This window comes from Panthera tigris, chromosome B3 (assembly GCF_018350195.1).
Source record: "Panthera tigris isolate Pti1 chromosome B3, P.tigris_Pti1_mat1.1, whole genome shotgun sequence".
Taxonomy (NCBI): domain Eukaryota; kingdom Metazoa; phylum Chordata; class Mammalia; order Carnivora; family Felidae; genus Panthera; species Panthera tigris.
Window position 1 is genome coordinate 79,723,678 of NC_056665.1, and position 17,912 is coordinate 79,741,589.

General features: G+C 38.4%; 1 long non-coding RNA gene across 2 annotated transcripts in view; it reads right to left on the minus strand.

Moving 5' to 3' along the window:
* Positions 1-1,457: 1,457 nt before the first annotated feature.
* Positions 1,458-17,912, minus strand: part of LOC122239572 — a 62,463-nt gene continuing 46,008 nt past the window's right edge. For both annotated transcript variants that reach the window (XR_006218776.1, XR_006218775.1), the window contains 3 exons: positions 10,176-10,282; positions 2,364-2,586; positions 1,458-1,624 (listed from right to left, as the gene is read on the minus strand). This is a non-coding gene — a long non-coding RNA (uncharacterized LOC122239572). The remainder of the gene's footprint in view (positions 1,625-2,363; positions 2,587-10,175; positions 10,283-17,912) is intronic.

Genomic DNA, 17,912 nt, shown 5'->3' on the forward strand with positions numbered 1-17,912 from the left:
GAAGCATATTTTCTAAAACCAAAATATATTTTATTTCTTATTTATTTATTTATAACTGTCCTTATTTCTACTAATATTGAGGCACTTGATGGCTTAGTCAATTAAACTTCCGACTCTTGATTTCGGCTCAGGTCATAATCTTTCAGTTTGTGGGTTTCAGCCCCGCATCTGGTTCTGTGCTGTCAGCATGGGATTCTCTTCTCTCCTCTCTCTCTCTCTCTCTCTCTCTCTCTCTCTCTGTGTGTGCCCCTCCCTTGCTCTTGTGCATGCTCTGTGTCTCTCTCTAAAAATGAATAAATAAACTCTAAAAAATTTTTAAAAAATAAAAGTAATATGAATGAGACAGGATCACCCTGCCTGTGCCCTTAGATTGATATGCTTGGCATTTATAGTGGATAATATTACAGCCTGTGTGCAAGTTATTTTGAGAGGAGAGGGGAAATAATTTATGTTTTAAAATGTAAATAATTCACTTCAAACAAACTGAAATTTTGACTATTTACAAAAAAATTTCTGTCACATAATTTTTCAGAAATTGGTCAACTGCAGAATTAGAAAATATATCTATTATAAAACTTATCTAGATATCTAGATATATATTGGAAAATATATCTATTAATCAGGGTTTAGTCAGGACCAATGAAGCCACTGTAGGTATCTAGATAGAAATTAAATACAGAGAATTATATATTTACAACTATTGAAAGGGCTGGTTGAATAAAGGTGACAAGGCTGGTTTCAGACATTCTAGAAGTGAGGTGATCACAGGGAAACTGAGCTATCTGTAGCACCAAAATGAGTGATTCTTAGAAGCTCCAAGTCAAAGTAAACATTTCCTGAATCTTGGTTAACTATTCACAACTCTCCACTGAGCTGAGCACAAACCAATACAGAAGGGAATGTCAAATAGGTTATGGACACACTTTTAGCCACTTTGGTTAGAAAATCAAATGGCAATACTAATAGATCCTTTCAGGTAGAGAAAATTATGCATTTTCTAGGATTATGGCACCACTTTCCACGGATGCTTTCAGGAGTTCTACATCTTGTGGAAAACTACAGTATGATATGACCTTGGCAATGAATGAGCTTGTATTGTATTAAATGGAAAATCCCAAGTCTTAATCAAATCAGACCCAGATGATCTTGTCATCTCCTCATAATCATTTGGATTCCATTTATTCAACCCCGCGCCCACCACCAACATGTGCTCACTATTTCCAAAGCTAGCTTATGTCAACTTCACTTCAGGACCCCTTCTCAACCTGTAAAAACACATCTCATGATACCTTTAAAATCTCTATACCTGGACCTTTTTGTCTTATTACAAGCTTGACTTTGCTGTCTATTCCAATGTGCATAGGGGTAAAAAAAAAAAAAAAACAAAAAAAAACAAAAAAAAAAAACTGCTGATGGCTCAATATTTTGTGTATGCTGTGTAAATTTATGTGCGACAAATCCATCAGGGACATCAGGCAGGGGATGTGATAAAAATTCTCATTCCTTGAATCTACTAAAGCGGAAAAAGTACCAGAATGTAGCAAATAAGGGAAGCCGCAATAGTTAATTATCATGACACACAGCTCATCTGTAATTAATCCTTTTCTTCAGCAGGATTCTGCAACTGTAGCATTAAAAAAAAACAAAAAACAAAAAAACAAAACAAAACAAAAAAACAGGTCAGATGATGCTTTAATTAAGGCTGTACAGTGTTGCTGCTTCTACAGCAACAAGAACTGTTTTTTGTCTATAGGTGTGTGTGAAGCACTACAAATATTTTCTTAACATCTTTACAGAGTGCTGTTTAAGCATCTTTGCTAGCATTATGTCTGGAGACAGACTGATTACAATTCAAAGGAGCTTTTCTGTTCTTCTCACACCCATCTTAAGAGCCACTAAAACAATCTAAATGTCATGCCAATGGGAGGAGACACTCTCACCAAGGAGCTAGAAATGAAACACGAGGTGCCATGGCACCTGGGAATGGAACTGTCTTGAAATTTACAGCCCTCTTAACCAGCTACCCAGGCTCAGATCAAGGGCCTGTGGTGTGTGCTGACTTGACAAGATCTGACTGGTAGTGAATCCACTACTATCACCCTGAAACAGAGATCCCCAGCTACAATACTCAGTGGTGGAACGTATTTTGAGAGAAGGTAATACAAAAGGAAAATTTAACAGTCACCCTATTGTGTCTGCAACTCTTTTACAAACTATTACATGAAATACTGGCAATAAGCCTTAGCTGGTCCCATTAAAAAAAAAAAAAAAAAAAAAAAAAAAAAGGCTTGTCCCATGTTTACGAAAAGATATTGCTATTGCCAAAGCAGTGAGTTGTACTGTAATAGACAGCTAGAACTCACCATTATCTGTGTTCTTTTCTTTGGTGAATGGTCAGCCACATTTCCCAGACTTGTTACAATGAGATGGGGTCATGTGACTTCTTCTCATTAATAAAACCTGAGAAGCAGCAACATGTGTCACCTCCATGTCAAGGCACTTTATAATGATTGTACCTTCTCCATCTTTTCTTCATTCTTCATTAGTCAGCTGATTTCAGATATTCCAATGGAGTATTTCCAAGCCCTAGAAGATGAAAGAAGCTTGTGTAGAAGACCCCCCATCCACTCCACCAACTTGCATTAGACTATGACACGAGCAAGTAAACCTTCATTGTGTAAAGTTACTGCATTAGAAAGTTTATGTTATAGAGCTTCACCTACGCTGGCTGATACATGCACTGCATTATTACATGTCTTTATATTGTTCCCCTAGTTCCTCCTGTAATTGGTAGTATGTATTTGCAAGACACGTGGCTAAATACAGGGAACTGGTGAGATTTTTTGTACCATAGCTTGTGCGAATAGCATTTTTCTCTACACTACAGCAAACTAATTTATAATAGTCTTAAAAACGTTGTTTCCCTTGACCAAGGTAATCAACTTGAACAATCTAATCAAGAAGTGACCAAGATTTGTCATTAAGTAGTCTATTTCTAAATCCTCAAAAAAATATCTAACTCAGCACTGTAGGGGTCAATAAATTTACAAGAAAATTATGCTGCCCCAGCCAGGATTTATGGAGTGGCCAGAAAAAGTCCTCCCTTGTTTGGAGGGCTCCAGAGACAGTCATCGTGGGTCTGTTAGGTTACATTGCCTACAGATAGTAGGCGGTCATTCTCCCATTATAAATTACATTATAAACTGCATAAATTATACAATTTATATTGATTTCTACCTGTTTTATTTGGTGGGATGATGTATCTATAACCCAGAAAGCATTCAATAAGCAATGGGGATGGATCCTTTGTATATTTCGCTGTGCATAGCCTATAAGCAAATGAATTTACCTATTGTTTGCCCTAAGAATATGATACTGTTTTCCTCAGTGGAGATCCCTATGGTTCTGATGAATAACTCCCTGAGATAATACTTTTGAGGCTCTCAAACAGATTTGGCTGCTTCTGTACACATTCAAAACCTTGTAAACACCAGCTTTCTGGAAAGATAGGAGTGGGGGTAAAGGATGGGAAAGATGAGGAATAGACATTAAAGGTTTGATCTTTTCCATATTATCTCCCAAAAAAAGTAAATTCAAGTTACCCTAGACAAGTCATTTCCATTTTCATACCTTTCTATTGTACATAATGATAATCACCTCAATGCTGTTACTTTCTTCAAAGCCAACTGGAGCTCTGGGACATAGAAGTTTAAGCCAGCCTCTTTCAGCTCTTTGCTTCAGATTTCGTAATAATAGAGCCATTCGTAAACCATCAAAGAAGAATAAAGCCAGAAGTAGTCATTTTATGCCTACTTCACCTCTCTAGGCCCCGCACCTGATTCTGGCAGAAGTTGGCAAGGGCCTAAGGCAACTGGCTTCGCCTCTAAAAGTAAATGAAGTTATGTTTCTTAGAAGTATGACTACCACCATTGAGAAATCAAAGCCATTTACCATTCATCCCATAGCAGGTATGTGACCTGCTTAGTATGCACCAAATAGCAAAAGCCCACTGACTTTGTCTTTTAGCCCTTGAGCCTTCATCTTAATGGACTCTGAAAGAGTAATAGGAGTAGGATTGTAAAAACTAGAAGAAAAAGAGCTGTTATTAGTGTTAAACTGTTTCAGGCCCCAGAAATTGACTTCATTTGACTTTTGAGAATGTATGTAAAGTCACCAATGTTTTGGCAAAACCCAGATACATGCCACATATATGCCATATGGGAAATGTGCCCACAGTACTTAGGCTGTCTGCTGTTTGTAAGCAGAAGCTATGTTACAGCACCTCCTATAGTGTGGGGACTAGCCCATGGTACTCCAGTGCTAGGACAGTGTGATATTAGGAGCTGCTGAAATGGAGACATGGGGGCTGTTAGAAATATTTTCTGGTGCGCCTGGGTGGCTCAGTCGGTTAAGCGGCCGACTTCGGCTCAGGTCATGATCTCACGGTCCGTGAGTTCAAGCCCCGCGTCGGGCTCTGTGCTGACAGCTCAGAGCCTGGAGCCTGTTTCAGATTCTGTGTCTCCCTCTCTCTGACCCTCCCCTGTTCATGCTCTGTCTCTCCCTGTCTCAAAAATAAATAAAACGTTAAAAAAAAAAAAAAGAAATATTTTCTCAGTTGTCATCATGACAGAGACCAGCAAAAGAGAACTGGCCCACTTAGGACACAACACCTCTCCCAACTCATCCTCTTATTTCACTCCCCTAATCATCACCTTTAGCAGTATAGGATGGAAAGAAGGAAAGTCAGACAAATGCATGAATGAACAAATAAAAGAAAGAAATCGAGAGCATTTAATTGATTCCACAAGTTATATAGTCTTGAGTTTTTCCCCTTCTTTTCATTAACGATAATAAAGCAAATTCCTAAACTTGGAATTAGTTATGCAAATATTCTGTGCTTTCTTTGTTTAAAAGTTGTTAGTAGCAACTAGGACATCAGAATGTAAGTAGTATCAGGTGTGTATTATTATACCCAGCTGAACAGCTGCAGAACTTACATTTAATTTCATATGTTATGCTTAACCCTTACCTCCCTGCAATAATAGTGGTTCTTGTATAAAGTTTTCATGAGCTTCTCTCTAGGAGCCCTTGCTAATAGTAGTAAAGAATGCATGGGGACACCTGGGTCACTCAGTTGGTTAAGTGACCAACTTTAGCTAGGGTCATCATCTCGCAGTTCATGAGTTCCAGCCCCACGTCAGGATCTGTGCTGACAACTCAAAGCCCGAAGCCTGCTTCAGATTCTGTGTCTCCCTTTCTCTCTACCCCTCTCCCACTCATGCTCTGTCTCTCTCACTCAAAAAATAAACAAATATTTAAAAATATCTTTAAATAAATAATAAAAAAAAAAGAATGCATGGATAATTTGGAGAACTCAAAAATCTCATTGTAGGCAATGGCTTCTCAAATTCTGTCATCTAAGAGTGGACCAAGATACCAGATTAAATTTCCTCTGTCCTGTCCATTGTCTGGGGGTACAGAGGATGGAGTAGGGAGGGGGCTTACAATAGGTAAAGTAGTGAAGGAAGAAGAAAAAGCAAGAAATCCAAATGTGGTAGTCTACGTTTTGGATAATTACTCCCTAGAAAATGAAATCACCAATGTCATCCACCAGTCAATAAACATTTTCACTGTAGAATATACTACAGAAAAAAAATATTGCACACACCTTGCACACTTAGAGCTAAATATTTGGTCGGAGAAATGTTATATCATGGAAGAAATTATTTCAGAACATGTAACCCTAGTAGCAGTCAAAATTCACAAAGGTGACAGATGGCTGTGGGCCAACATAGAAAATTTGAGTTAGGCCTTTAAAGGGTAATTTTTACATTAGTGTGGAAAAAATAGTGACTTAGAGTTCTTGCAAGTCTTGCTTTAAGTCATGTGATTACCCAAAGGCACCAAAAGTCTAGAGCCCACAGTAGACATAAAGAAGTATTTCCTCATATCAGAAATGCGTGCTATTTGGGACCACTTTGTTACTACGTTCTAGCACTATTTGGAAAATAAAGTGAATTTTTTGGGAGGATGGCAAAAAAGATTTATATTATGTCTTCTAAAGTTAGAAGAACAAAAGCAAAGGGCTAAGTCATCATTTCTGCTCACTATGCCAGGTTGAAAGAGAAGGTCCATTGGTTGGATGCCTGCTAAATGAGATGCCACATGCTGAGCACTTTTCAGGAGATGCCTAGTTTTTTTCCCTCATAGCAAACATCTGAGGTAGTTGTTATACAGGTAGGATTTATCCAGGTCAGAATTCTATTCCCCAACCCTAAACCACTTCTAGAACTCCATGCTGTCTGATCTGGACCACATATGGTCTATCAACATTTGAGCTGCTCAGAAGAACTAAACAGCAGAGTAGATTAACTGAAGGTACAGTTTAGTCCAGCTTTCATTTGACCCAGCTGCAGATATTTGGAAATGTGAATAACATAAGTGAACAATTTGCCTAAAACCATACAATAATAGTCCTATTAACTCCACTAAACAAGGGAATATAAGATTCACTGTCCACACACACATACGTGCGCAGAGATACACAGAGGTGCCGACCCATGCATACACACTCTCTGACACTCCATGCACACACCACCACTGCCATCTTCACCACACCACACACATACAAACACACACAATCCTTTGATTCTCACTCTTCCCACTAAAACAGTCCAGCTCCTGGCACATCACCAAAGCAAAGCTGATTCTTTGGCAGTTCAGGTAGTTTAGTCTGAGTCACTTTAACGGATCTGATCCCTTAAATATTCACTACTTAATTGGCACCACAGATCTCTTAATTCTGTAGATGTGGTACCTACAAAAAAATTATTAGGCTATCCATGGCTATTTTTACAAACACAAGATGATGAAATACAGACAAACATCACAAAGACTACAAAAACCGAGGACACTGGACCCAGGCTGCATGCCCTCCCCTAACTCCCATTCTAGTTGCTGTGTCCTCTCCTGAACATAGTAACCACAAAAATGTGTATTTCTCTGGACCTCTGGCAAGGTGAGATGTGAGTCATCAGGAGCCTTCAGAAAGGCCCATCCTTGTAGGCAAGAGCAGCTATTGAAGGGTTTGGAGGGATTTGATGGGAGAGCCATTTATCAGTAAATTCTTAAGTGCTGATCAGACGCGATATGGAGTGACCCTGTACCTCAAACCTCAGGCCAACCTGGAAACACACTGATTAAAAATGTGGAATTGGGATCCTACCCCTCCTCTCTTATCCAGAACCCCACAAAAGAAAAAAAATACATACATACTTCTGGGTTCTTCAGACTTTTGATCCTTTCACCTCTGGTCTCAAATAAAGATTGTTTTAGAACTTTCTACCTCTGAGTGGTAAATTTTCATTTTCTGCCCTCCTGCTGATTCTATGTGGTGGGGATGGAATTGAGCCAGGGTGGGGGTGGAGGTTGCTGATGCTGAGTGAAAATTAAATGACCCAATGAATTACTCTTTGTTGGTAATTTCTAATGTCTCTGCCAGGTAATATACATTTCCATAGAAATTTGGATGCCTTATCCAAAATAAATGATGCTAAAGGTTATACTGTAATAGGCCAGCAGGAAAAAACTGCGGCATTTGTAGAGTACTTCAGATCTGACCATATAGATAGCAACATAATGCATATGGATAAGCCAACTTTGGGCTTATGCACATAGAACGCATGGGGTGGGGAGAACGTCATTAATCTCTATGTCAAAAGCTTATTTAAAAAAAATCACTGAGTGTTTAAATGATTCATTTCATTGAATGGTAAGTAAAAGGAAATCAACCTACTTTTTTATGGTCTTTGCTTCTGATTACATCACAGGCTGTAAGTTGCAAGCCCTCTAGACTCTAACTGAGGCTATTCCTGGCATTTGCTCATCTCCTGGGTAATGTGATACAATTTGGGCAGTGGTTGTTTACAACTGGCCCTTTGTGACTAGCTAAAAGAGAGATGATGGACCTAGATCACTAAAATGGGCAATCAGCAGGCTGCAGGTATAAAGCAACACGGCCTCTTTGTTGGTCTGAATGCCCACATTGAAACAGGATGATTTCACCTGGTGCAGCACCTTCCAAAAGATAGCATCTCCACATCCCTGCTCATGCTCAAGTGCCTCTAGATGGGATTAGACTAGAATGTGCCATCACAAAAAGGCATGACCACACAGAATTTACAGATTTAAATAGGCAAAATGTTGTGAGAAGCAACTAAACTGATGTTATGTGATGACAAGCACTGCCCTCCTAGACCTCATACTCTGGTTGAAGAAACACGACTCTCTTACATGAAACAACTAGAAAACAATGCCAGAAAACCCAAAAACAAGTGCTAAACCATGTGGCAAGAGAGTATACAATATTAGAAAAATGTAGGGACAGCCTTGATTAGTAGATCAGATTCGAAGTAAATTCTGATTTTAAAATGGAGAGATCCTCTGGAAAGAGGCAGGAGACTGGCTTGGGCTGGACCAAGTGAGAACAAATAAATAGAGACTCTTTATTTTTATTCATTCCATTTATTCAACAAATAAATGAGGAAACACTACATGCCAGTCAGTCTGCAAGGAGCTGAGCATACTTTATGGAGTATGACAGAAACCTAGGGGAAACAATGAGGGAAATGAGAGAAAGAGGTATGTGACATAAAGAAATAATATATGGAAAACACTCCTTCAGCAGAAGAAATATGTGTGTCCACTCTATGAAAAGAAAATTGCTATTAAAAAGAACATTTGTCCTAGTTGTAAACCAGCACTAGGGACAACAACAAACCAAGGTGGAATGTTCCTCCTTGGCATCTTATATTATTTTTATTCCACAGTTAGTAAATTTTATTCCTACCATTATTTACTAATAATCATGCAGTACTTGAATTCAAATATTTGATCTAAATTTCGCACATTTCTGAGATAAAAATGCTTTCGACAGAAGAGTTTGAAATGGTAATATATATGCATATATATAATATTATATTATATTATATTATATTATATTATATTAAGCATTTTCTTTATAGTTGTACGGTGTAGTGAAAAAAGTTCATGAATTGGAATCAAAACCCTAGCTTCAAATGCCATGTGTACCACTTATTGGCTATGATCTTAGGCAAATTTCTAATTATTTCTGAACTTGAGCTTCCTTATCTGTAAAAAGATCCAAACAATAGGGTTTTTGTGAGACCCAAATAAGATATTATGGATCTATGTGTCATGTGTCATTATACTAGTAGGAACCTCTATTATTGTCTGTGTAATAAAGAAAGATGTATATTATGCTATATCATGTTTTTTTTTGGGGGGGTTGTTTTTGTTTTAGATCTTTCATTGCCCAGCACAATGCCTGGCACTTAGTAGATAATACATATTTGTTGAAAGAAAGAAAGAATAAAAAGATAATGCTTCTGATCATCTTGATAGAACTTGTGCTCTGAATTCTTTTTCTAGGAGTGGTAAAGAATATTACAGCTGGTAGAGCAAGGTTTACTATACATAGCCTTGGAATAGTTTTTGTTTTCCACCTCTCTGCAGCAAGCCAACTGGCCCTTACGGGAATCAAACTCATACCCTTGGCATCTCGGACTACAGTTTGTTCTAACCAAAAAAAGTGAATCAGCCTACACAACAGAGAAAAAGACAACTGTGCCTACTGAGCCCAGTCCTATAGGCAAGGATGTGTGCAGGCTTAAGAGGCCCATTTTCTAAATGATACATGGATCTAAGAGAATGGAAAGGCATGATTTGTGTCCTTTTTAAGGAAAACAGATATAATGAGCTCACACTTTCAGCTTCCACGCATCCAAACAGTGAGTTAGGGGAATCACAGAATCTAGAATCCCTCGTTACCAGACTTTCAGACATATCGTACCCTTCACTTTCCTAGATTTTCACCTCTGTGTAATGCATACAGACATATGGGTAAATCAACAACAACCCTCAAGGAAGCTATAACCACTCAGCATGTACATTTTGCAGCTCCTTCAACTTGCTTCCCATCCTGCCTATCCCCTTGCACAAATCAGGTTTGAATGCCCGAGCTTGTCACCTGGTATACAAAAATGCAGTCTAACACTGTATTTATTAGCAACCCCTTTCCCTTATGTTTAATTTATTGTTACATTTTTTAAATGTACAAACAGTTATACCAGTTTTATACACAAAACCACAGGTACCGTTTTGTAGCTGTCAAAATTCCAGCAGCCTGTGGAGAGAGACAGTTGAATAGATGTCTTATGCTGCCATCTAGTGCTTTTGTTAAGACACAGGCTTGTCCATGTTTCTGGAAATGAGGAAACAAAGGCAGCTCAAGGCACCCAAATTCTGGAACAGCTACTGATACGCATTATTAAACAGATGCATTTATGACACTTGGATCATATTCCCTGGAACCAAGCAACTTAACTTGTTTTCACACAATGGCAGCTTACATCCGTGCTCTTGCCTGGCGAAGTGCTGGCCTTCTACCCTGGAGGCACCTGGTTTAAATCCAAACTGACTGGGCAACAAAATGTCCCTTTGAGCCTCTTTCTACAGCTCCCATCTGGCTGAGGTTCTGTTGGCATGTCTCATCTTCCAGGAGAGATGATTTGATCTGAATGCCTTGTCTATTACTTCAGTTTTGGGAGAAGGTACAAAGGAGTCAGATAGTTTTCTTTTTTTTTTAAATCATTATCTTTAAAATTGACTAAACAACAGCCATTTTCTTTTCAGTGGCCAAAAGTAATGCTTCTGAATTTTCTTTTGCTCCTTAGCTCATAAGATTTGTAGCATTAGTTAGATCCTAGATCTGCTTTCAACTCCCTCCCTTTATCTTTTCCTAGATTTCAAAAGTACCTTTCTTCTCAATCAATCAGCATGTCTCTCTATTGCACACATGCTATGCTAAAAGCACTGTACCAGGCACTGGTTGATGGGTGGATAAATAAAAAGAAAATAACTTTTCCATCTGTGTCTCTGATCACTTCCTGCCTCTGGCCTCTAAGACACTTTATCTTCCCTCTCTTTCTAGATTATTTCATCCTTTCTTCTCTAATGTCTCTTTTTCTTGCCCAATACAAGCCTCTCTTCTAGTTAAATATGGAGTTTCACTTGATCATTCTGTACTTTCCTGCTACCAGAAAATATCTTTCTGTACTTGTATCTTTCCAAGCTTTGTTTTTTATCTCAGTGAAATGAAAACTTCACTGACCCACTATCCCACTGTTCAAATATGGAACCAATTGCCTGACAAATTAGGGGGCATCCTTCCAACAAGGTGGCGGGAATATCTGTTAGGGATACAGACTGTGAAAGTGATTCCTGAAATAAAGAGGAAGTCACAGTGGATGACCTCTATGTCCCTTCCAACTTTGATTCCACCCTTTTCAAACTGAGTTCTATTATAATCTTCCCTTTTTTTCACCAGCTACTCCCTACTTAATCCTGTCTGTAAACTCACTACTTTCTAAAAAAGGAAATCAGCTTTTCCAGAAGGTCAAATGGTCAAATTCTGCTCCTAGTCTATGAATTCATTGCTTCATCATGGCACCCTGACTGTACCTCTTTCTCGAAGCACTCTCTTCTCTACTTTACTCATTCTGTTTTACAAATACCTCATTGTTTTCAATTTTTCACCTATATCTTCTTCTTTGGGGACTTTATCAAACTTGGGTTTTGTCTATAAATGTTTGTGACTTTACAAATGTATTTACCTATTCCCATTGTATCCTTACACAATGGTGATGATGATGGTAATTGATGACAATTTGCTCACAAGAGTTTAGCTCCCATTTCTTCAAAGACAGTTCCAAAATCCTCCATTTCCACAGTGATTTTACAACCTCTTTCCATGTCCATATCACCACTTACCTTTGCAACAGAATAGTTCTTGGCTGTCCCATCAACACTATGATAAGTAAACTCTGGGCTCTGACTCTTGCCTCCAAGCAGACATGCTTTCCAAGTATGTCCATTGCTATCAATGGCAACAATATGCCCAATTTTCAACTCAATTTAACACCTTAGATTCATTTTGGATTTATCCTTCTTTTATCCCCCATATTTAATCTTTCCCAATCTTGCAAATTCTTTCTTGATTTACTTCATATATACAGCTTCATTTCTATTTATGTAGTCTTTGCAAATGGGTTTAAATCCTCAATGCCTTATACCTAGGTTGTAGAGTAATTTCAAGGAAGCTCTTCTGTCTTCTAATTCCACTCCTGTACCAGATTATCTCACAAAAAAGCTTGGTTAGTCTTTCAACCACTTTGCTATTATGTAAGTCACCTGTTAAAAATCCATAATAGTTTCTTATTGCCTCTTAATACCACATCAAATTTCTGTAGCTTCACATACTCAAGGCTCTTTGCCAATTACATCCCACTTTCTCTGAACACATGTTCCCTGAACACATGTCCAACTCCAATTTGTCTCTTGGCATCACTTGTACAGGAATATTTTGCACAGAGAAGTCTTCCCCCGCCCCCCCCCCTCCCCGACCCATTCACTCCTTCCAAAACCTAGGTCTTATTAACCTCTCAAAATACACTTGCCCCTTGATAGCAATCTAAGGTGGATCACACTTGTCTCAGATCTCTCCTCTGAGATCCTTCCTCAAGTGGTCTCGCTTTAAGGGAAATATAAATGTTCACAAAAAGCTGGACCACAGGCTATGGCCTGAGGATTCATCACCCCCCATAGTTGCTCCCTGCTTTCTGACATAGGTGCATGATGCTGTTATGCCTCAGCAGGAATGCTGTGTGACATCTGTTTAGTGTAGTTTGTTACTGACACTGGACACTCAGGTTATTTTCAGATTAAAGAGTTTCTTGGAACAGGCTACCCTAGATGAGCAAGGAAGATGAAGTAAGAGGGCATTTCAACAACTTTTGACACTGTGATATGATGCACCCACTTTAACATAATCATCTTGATGTAGCTGTTTTGACACCAAAAATGGCACTTTCAATGTATAAAAATCACTGTTTTCTTTGTTGTGTCATCACTAATTGACATGTGAAACCAACATTTTTGACTCTTACTATACCTTTACCTCTCACCATGATGCATATTTTAAAACACTAAAAGACAGAAGTTAAAATATTATGTCAAAGCCATGATTCCATGTTGAAAATTCCTGTATATGCCAAAGCAGCCAGGTCTCAATGTCAATGACACACCTGGCCTTGAAAGTGAACTGGTGATAGTGGTGTGACAGCTGACAACAGAGCTCTGAGGAGAAGGCACTAGCATATTCATGGGTCTCAATCTGGTAGGACAAACATCCTAAGAAAACTATAGCCAGTAGGTGTGGTTCCCTATGAAGAAGTCATTAGAAGTAAACTTGTAGGTTACTGGTCCCAGTAGCAGGGAATGTTCTTCAAGAGCATGCAATGGATGGGTAATTGGGTCCCTAAGCAAGAGCTTAAGCTGCCTAATGCTCCCACATCTCTCACAGGCTAACCCTGGAGATAAATGCTTATTACTCCTTTCTTGCAGTGCTAGAAGTAAAGTTGAACCAGAAGAGAGCATGGTTTAGAGGGTCTTAACAGTATGATCTTCAGTTTTATCAAGAGTGTGGTTTATATTTCTTCAAAAGAAAGTTCCTTACAGACAGCTAGTTTCTTTTTCACCTTACAGTATTTCATCATTTCTGAATCTAGTATGGGATTCTGCACCCCACAATTGCTTAGTGTTAACTGTACACATGAGTGATTTAGCCCTGGCAATTCAAAAAAGTTTGCTGTAGTTTAAAGAGATAGATCTCCTTTTTCTCTGACAGAAAAAAAAAATACTAATAATGTTTATGGGTAAGGAGGGAACCATGAGTGTCAAAAGTATTGTTTTCTTGTTCATTTATTTACTTGTTTACTGCCTGCCTCCCTGAACCCCACCCTTCACTAGAATGTATGCTCCCTGAGAGCCAGAACATTGCTTATAATCACTGATGTTGTCCCATGCTTTGCATAGTGATTGGCACATAGTAGATACTCAGTAAATATTTATTAAAGAAATAATTACTTTTTTCATTAGGAAAAGAGGGTCCCTTTGGACTAACAGTTCCAAAAAGGAGTTGTTTGGTCTGTTCCAAAACAGCTTTGTGATTAGCTATGTTTTTCTCTGGGCCTTTTTCTGCTCAGAATCCCTGCCAGGGAAGAAATGCTAAAACTCCCATCTTTTAAATATGTAGATCCCTGACATTTGGTTGCTTCATGAATTTTACATTGCATAATGACAAGTGTTTAATTTTATAAACTGCTCCTGTAATAGATCATTTTCAAGAAGAGGCATAATCTGGAAATGCAGTGTAAAGTGCTGTTGCCGAATTAGACAAATGTCTTCCCTCAGCCAGCGATCCTTTCTGTAGTAAATGTTTTCAAGCACTGACGGATTGGAAGCCATGGAAATAGTCTCAACACCCAGCTGGCTGAGTGAGTCAGAAATGAGATGGTCCATGGATCTTTCTCTCTTCCAGGCTGGTGTGTACCAACCCTCAGAATATCTCTGGAATGAAGGAAACACAAACAATTGATTTGTTTCCTGAGGCCCAAATGGTCTTACTAGGCCTGATTTTTAATTCTTTCTTCATTACTATAAAAATGGAAGTCAGAGAAGTAGAGGAAAGAAATAATTATTTCTGGGCTCTAAAAAAGGGAGTTTAGTGCCTTATGGTCTATGTATCAGGCCTCTGGATCAGCTCATGTTGGTTTGAGGTTATGATTGGAAGAGAAGCCACACTCTATGGATAATCCATGCTTCATATCCCACATTTCTGCCATTGTTTGGCCTCAGGAAACTCAATGACTCTCCTTGTGCCTTGATTTTCTTACCCAAAAATACATTAAACAGGGTTCTCTTTTTAACAGATTTCTGATTAAGAAAATTGAGATTAGTCTTCAAAAGTAAGTGGTTGTAAAAACTATATGTTGAAAGAAATAAGGCAGTTTCATAAATTATATATAAAGACCATTCATTACAAGTATTTCAAGCAAGATCATCCTTATCGTGAAGGTGCTGTATAAATTCAGTGGAAACATGGAAGAGAAAATTTGATTTGTCAAAGGTTAAGAATGCAAATTCATAAGAAATAGGGGCCCAATATATCTAATATAAGCCCAATATATCTGATGTGTTTCTTATTTATTTTTATTTATTTTTTATTTTTTTTAATGTTTATTTATTTTTGACAGAGAGAGAGACAGAGCATGAGCGGGGGAAGGGGCAGAGAGAGAGAGAGGGAGACACAGAATCAGAAGCAGGCTCCAGGCTCTGAGCTGTCAGCACAGAGCCCAACACGGGGCTTGAACTCACAAACTGCAAGATCATGACCTGAGCCGAAGTCGGACGCTCAACTGACTGAGACACCCAGGCGCCCCTCTGATATGTTTTTTACAAAGAGTTGCACAACAGATACCATATGGTTTCACTCTTATGTGGATCCTGAGAAACGTAACAGAAACCCATGGGGGAGGGAAAGGAAAAAAAAAGAGGTTAGAGTGGGAGAGAGCCAAAGTATAAGAGACTCTTAAAAACTGAGAACAAACTGAGGGTTGATGGGGGGTGGGAGGGAGGGGAGGGTGGGTGATGGGTATTGAGGAGGGCACCTTCTGGGATGAGCACTGGGTGTTGTATGGAAACCAATTTGACAATAAACTTCATTTATTGAAAAAATAAATAAATAAATAAATAAATAAATAAATGGAAAAAATAAAAAATAAAAAGAGTTGCACCAAAAGAGATTACAGTCCGTTACCCATGGTCAATCCTTAGGGAGTTCTGTCAGTCAACAAGGCAGACTCATGTAGCAGACAGAACAGTACAGAAGAATCAGGAGATCTGAGTCTAGATAATGTTCATGGAGTGACTATTGTATCTCAGGCACAGGATAATTTTATAATAATAAAGGCTAAAAAACTTGTCCAAGGCTACACAGCTGGGATTCATATGCAGCAGGCAGATCCTAATGCCACACTCTTAACCATTATGCCATATGGCCTCCTGGTAAAATAATTTCTGGCAAGTCACACTCATTTCCCATACCTAAGCTTAGGTTGAACTACATAATCTCTAAAGTCTTTTCCAGATATAATATAACAGTAGATTGGGCAAGCTATTCTGTTTCTTTGACAGAATATATCAGTATACCTTTATTTTGCAGAAAAAAAATATATATGTATACATGTCCTTCATGCTTTTTGATGCTTTGCTGATTGTGTCAACAGCAAACTCATGCCATCCAGGCTTTACTGACCTTAATTACTTTTAAGCAATCTTTCTCTTGTGTTGTTGATTCCCTGCCCCAATACCCACAGCAGCTGTTCCAGATATTATTTACTCTCTTCCAGTACTCAACCGCACTTACAATCCCCTCCCCCATACCTCTCACCTTTAGAAGATAATCTTCCAAGTTTTCTGAGATCAGTGTTCCTGAAACTACTACTCTTCACTTGAAAATAAATTTTCACTATTCCTTCTCTGCCTATTTAAAGGGAAGAGTATCTGTCTTGTCTTTTCAGAAATACCTTCTCTGCCTGCTCCATCTTATGGAAACTTGATCTATAATTTCTCCTTTCTTTTATGCTTTCCATCTCTTAATCTTCTCCTCATCGGTCTAGGAACATACTCAAGTCAGGGGGCTGGAGCAGACCTGGACATGAACTCACATGGTTGAAAATCTCTTCCATGCCAAACACTGTGTTAGACAACTTGCACGTAATGTTTTATTTAGTCCTCACAGCAACCTCAAAAGGTTGATTTTATCATTGGGATGTCATATGATGGAAAATATAATGCTTAAAAACATTAAGTGACTTGGCCAAGGTCATTTAGAAAACAAATGTGTGCCAGGATTTAAACCAAGTTTGACTCCATCTTGGATATCCTGTCCACTTTATTTCACTTGTTTCTTAAATAAATAACCCTTTCCTGCAACCCTGCTGTTTTAAGCTTTCTTTGTGTCTTTCACTGCCAAACTAGTTAAATATGGCAAGTGTTTATTAAATACTACTTATGTGCAAGTGACCAAGCTCTATGCTTCCTCCAAGGGAAGACAAAGATAAATAGCATTATTTTTATCTGCCAGAAGCTTACGACCTAGTAAGTATGAAATATGTAAACAATAATAAAATGAGGCAGAAAGAAGTGCTAAAGTGATCAGAATTTTCTGAGAATACAAAGAACAATTAACTCTAAGGAAAGATCACAGCAGAGAATTTCATAAAATAATGCTTTTGAGTCCCTCTTGAAGCATTCAAGTCACTTCCACTTGATCTGCAATTATACTTGGGGATGTGTCTTCTCATTCCTCCCTTTCTGTTCTCGCACCTATACAACCACCATAGTGTCAGAATTGTCTTAACTCCAGACTTTCTCATTCCAATCCAGCCTGCAAAAAAATTCTTCTAGCTGGGTTGCCCTTCATTAAGCCCATCTCAGAAATAACCTTTGTGGCTCCCTAGTGCCCAGTGAGGAGGAAAAAATTCATTAACTTGATCCTCAACAAATAGAGGTGCACCCTGTGGAGTTGTTATAAAGATCAAATGTGATAACATATGGGGGGGGAGATGTGAAAACCATAGAATATCCTAAAGATAAGCTATTACTAATATTATTATATACCCTACACTTGGGCCAGTGTCTGTTCTCTGAAACCACCCTTGGCCTTATAGCTTATGTCATCCATGTTCCTATATCGCCCTCCCTCCTCATTCTAACTCTAAAATTCTCTCTTGAGAGATATATATCTCTCAAGTTCTAGCTACAAAAGTTACAGTCCTAGAAAAACATTTCCCAACAGCTTAATGAAAATTTCTTCTGGGAAAACTGAATAGCAACATGCAAGAATGAAACTAGGCCACTTTCTTACACCATACACAAAAATAAATTCAAAAAGGATTAAAGACCTAAATGTGAGAGATGAAATGACAAAA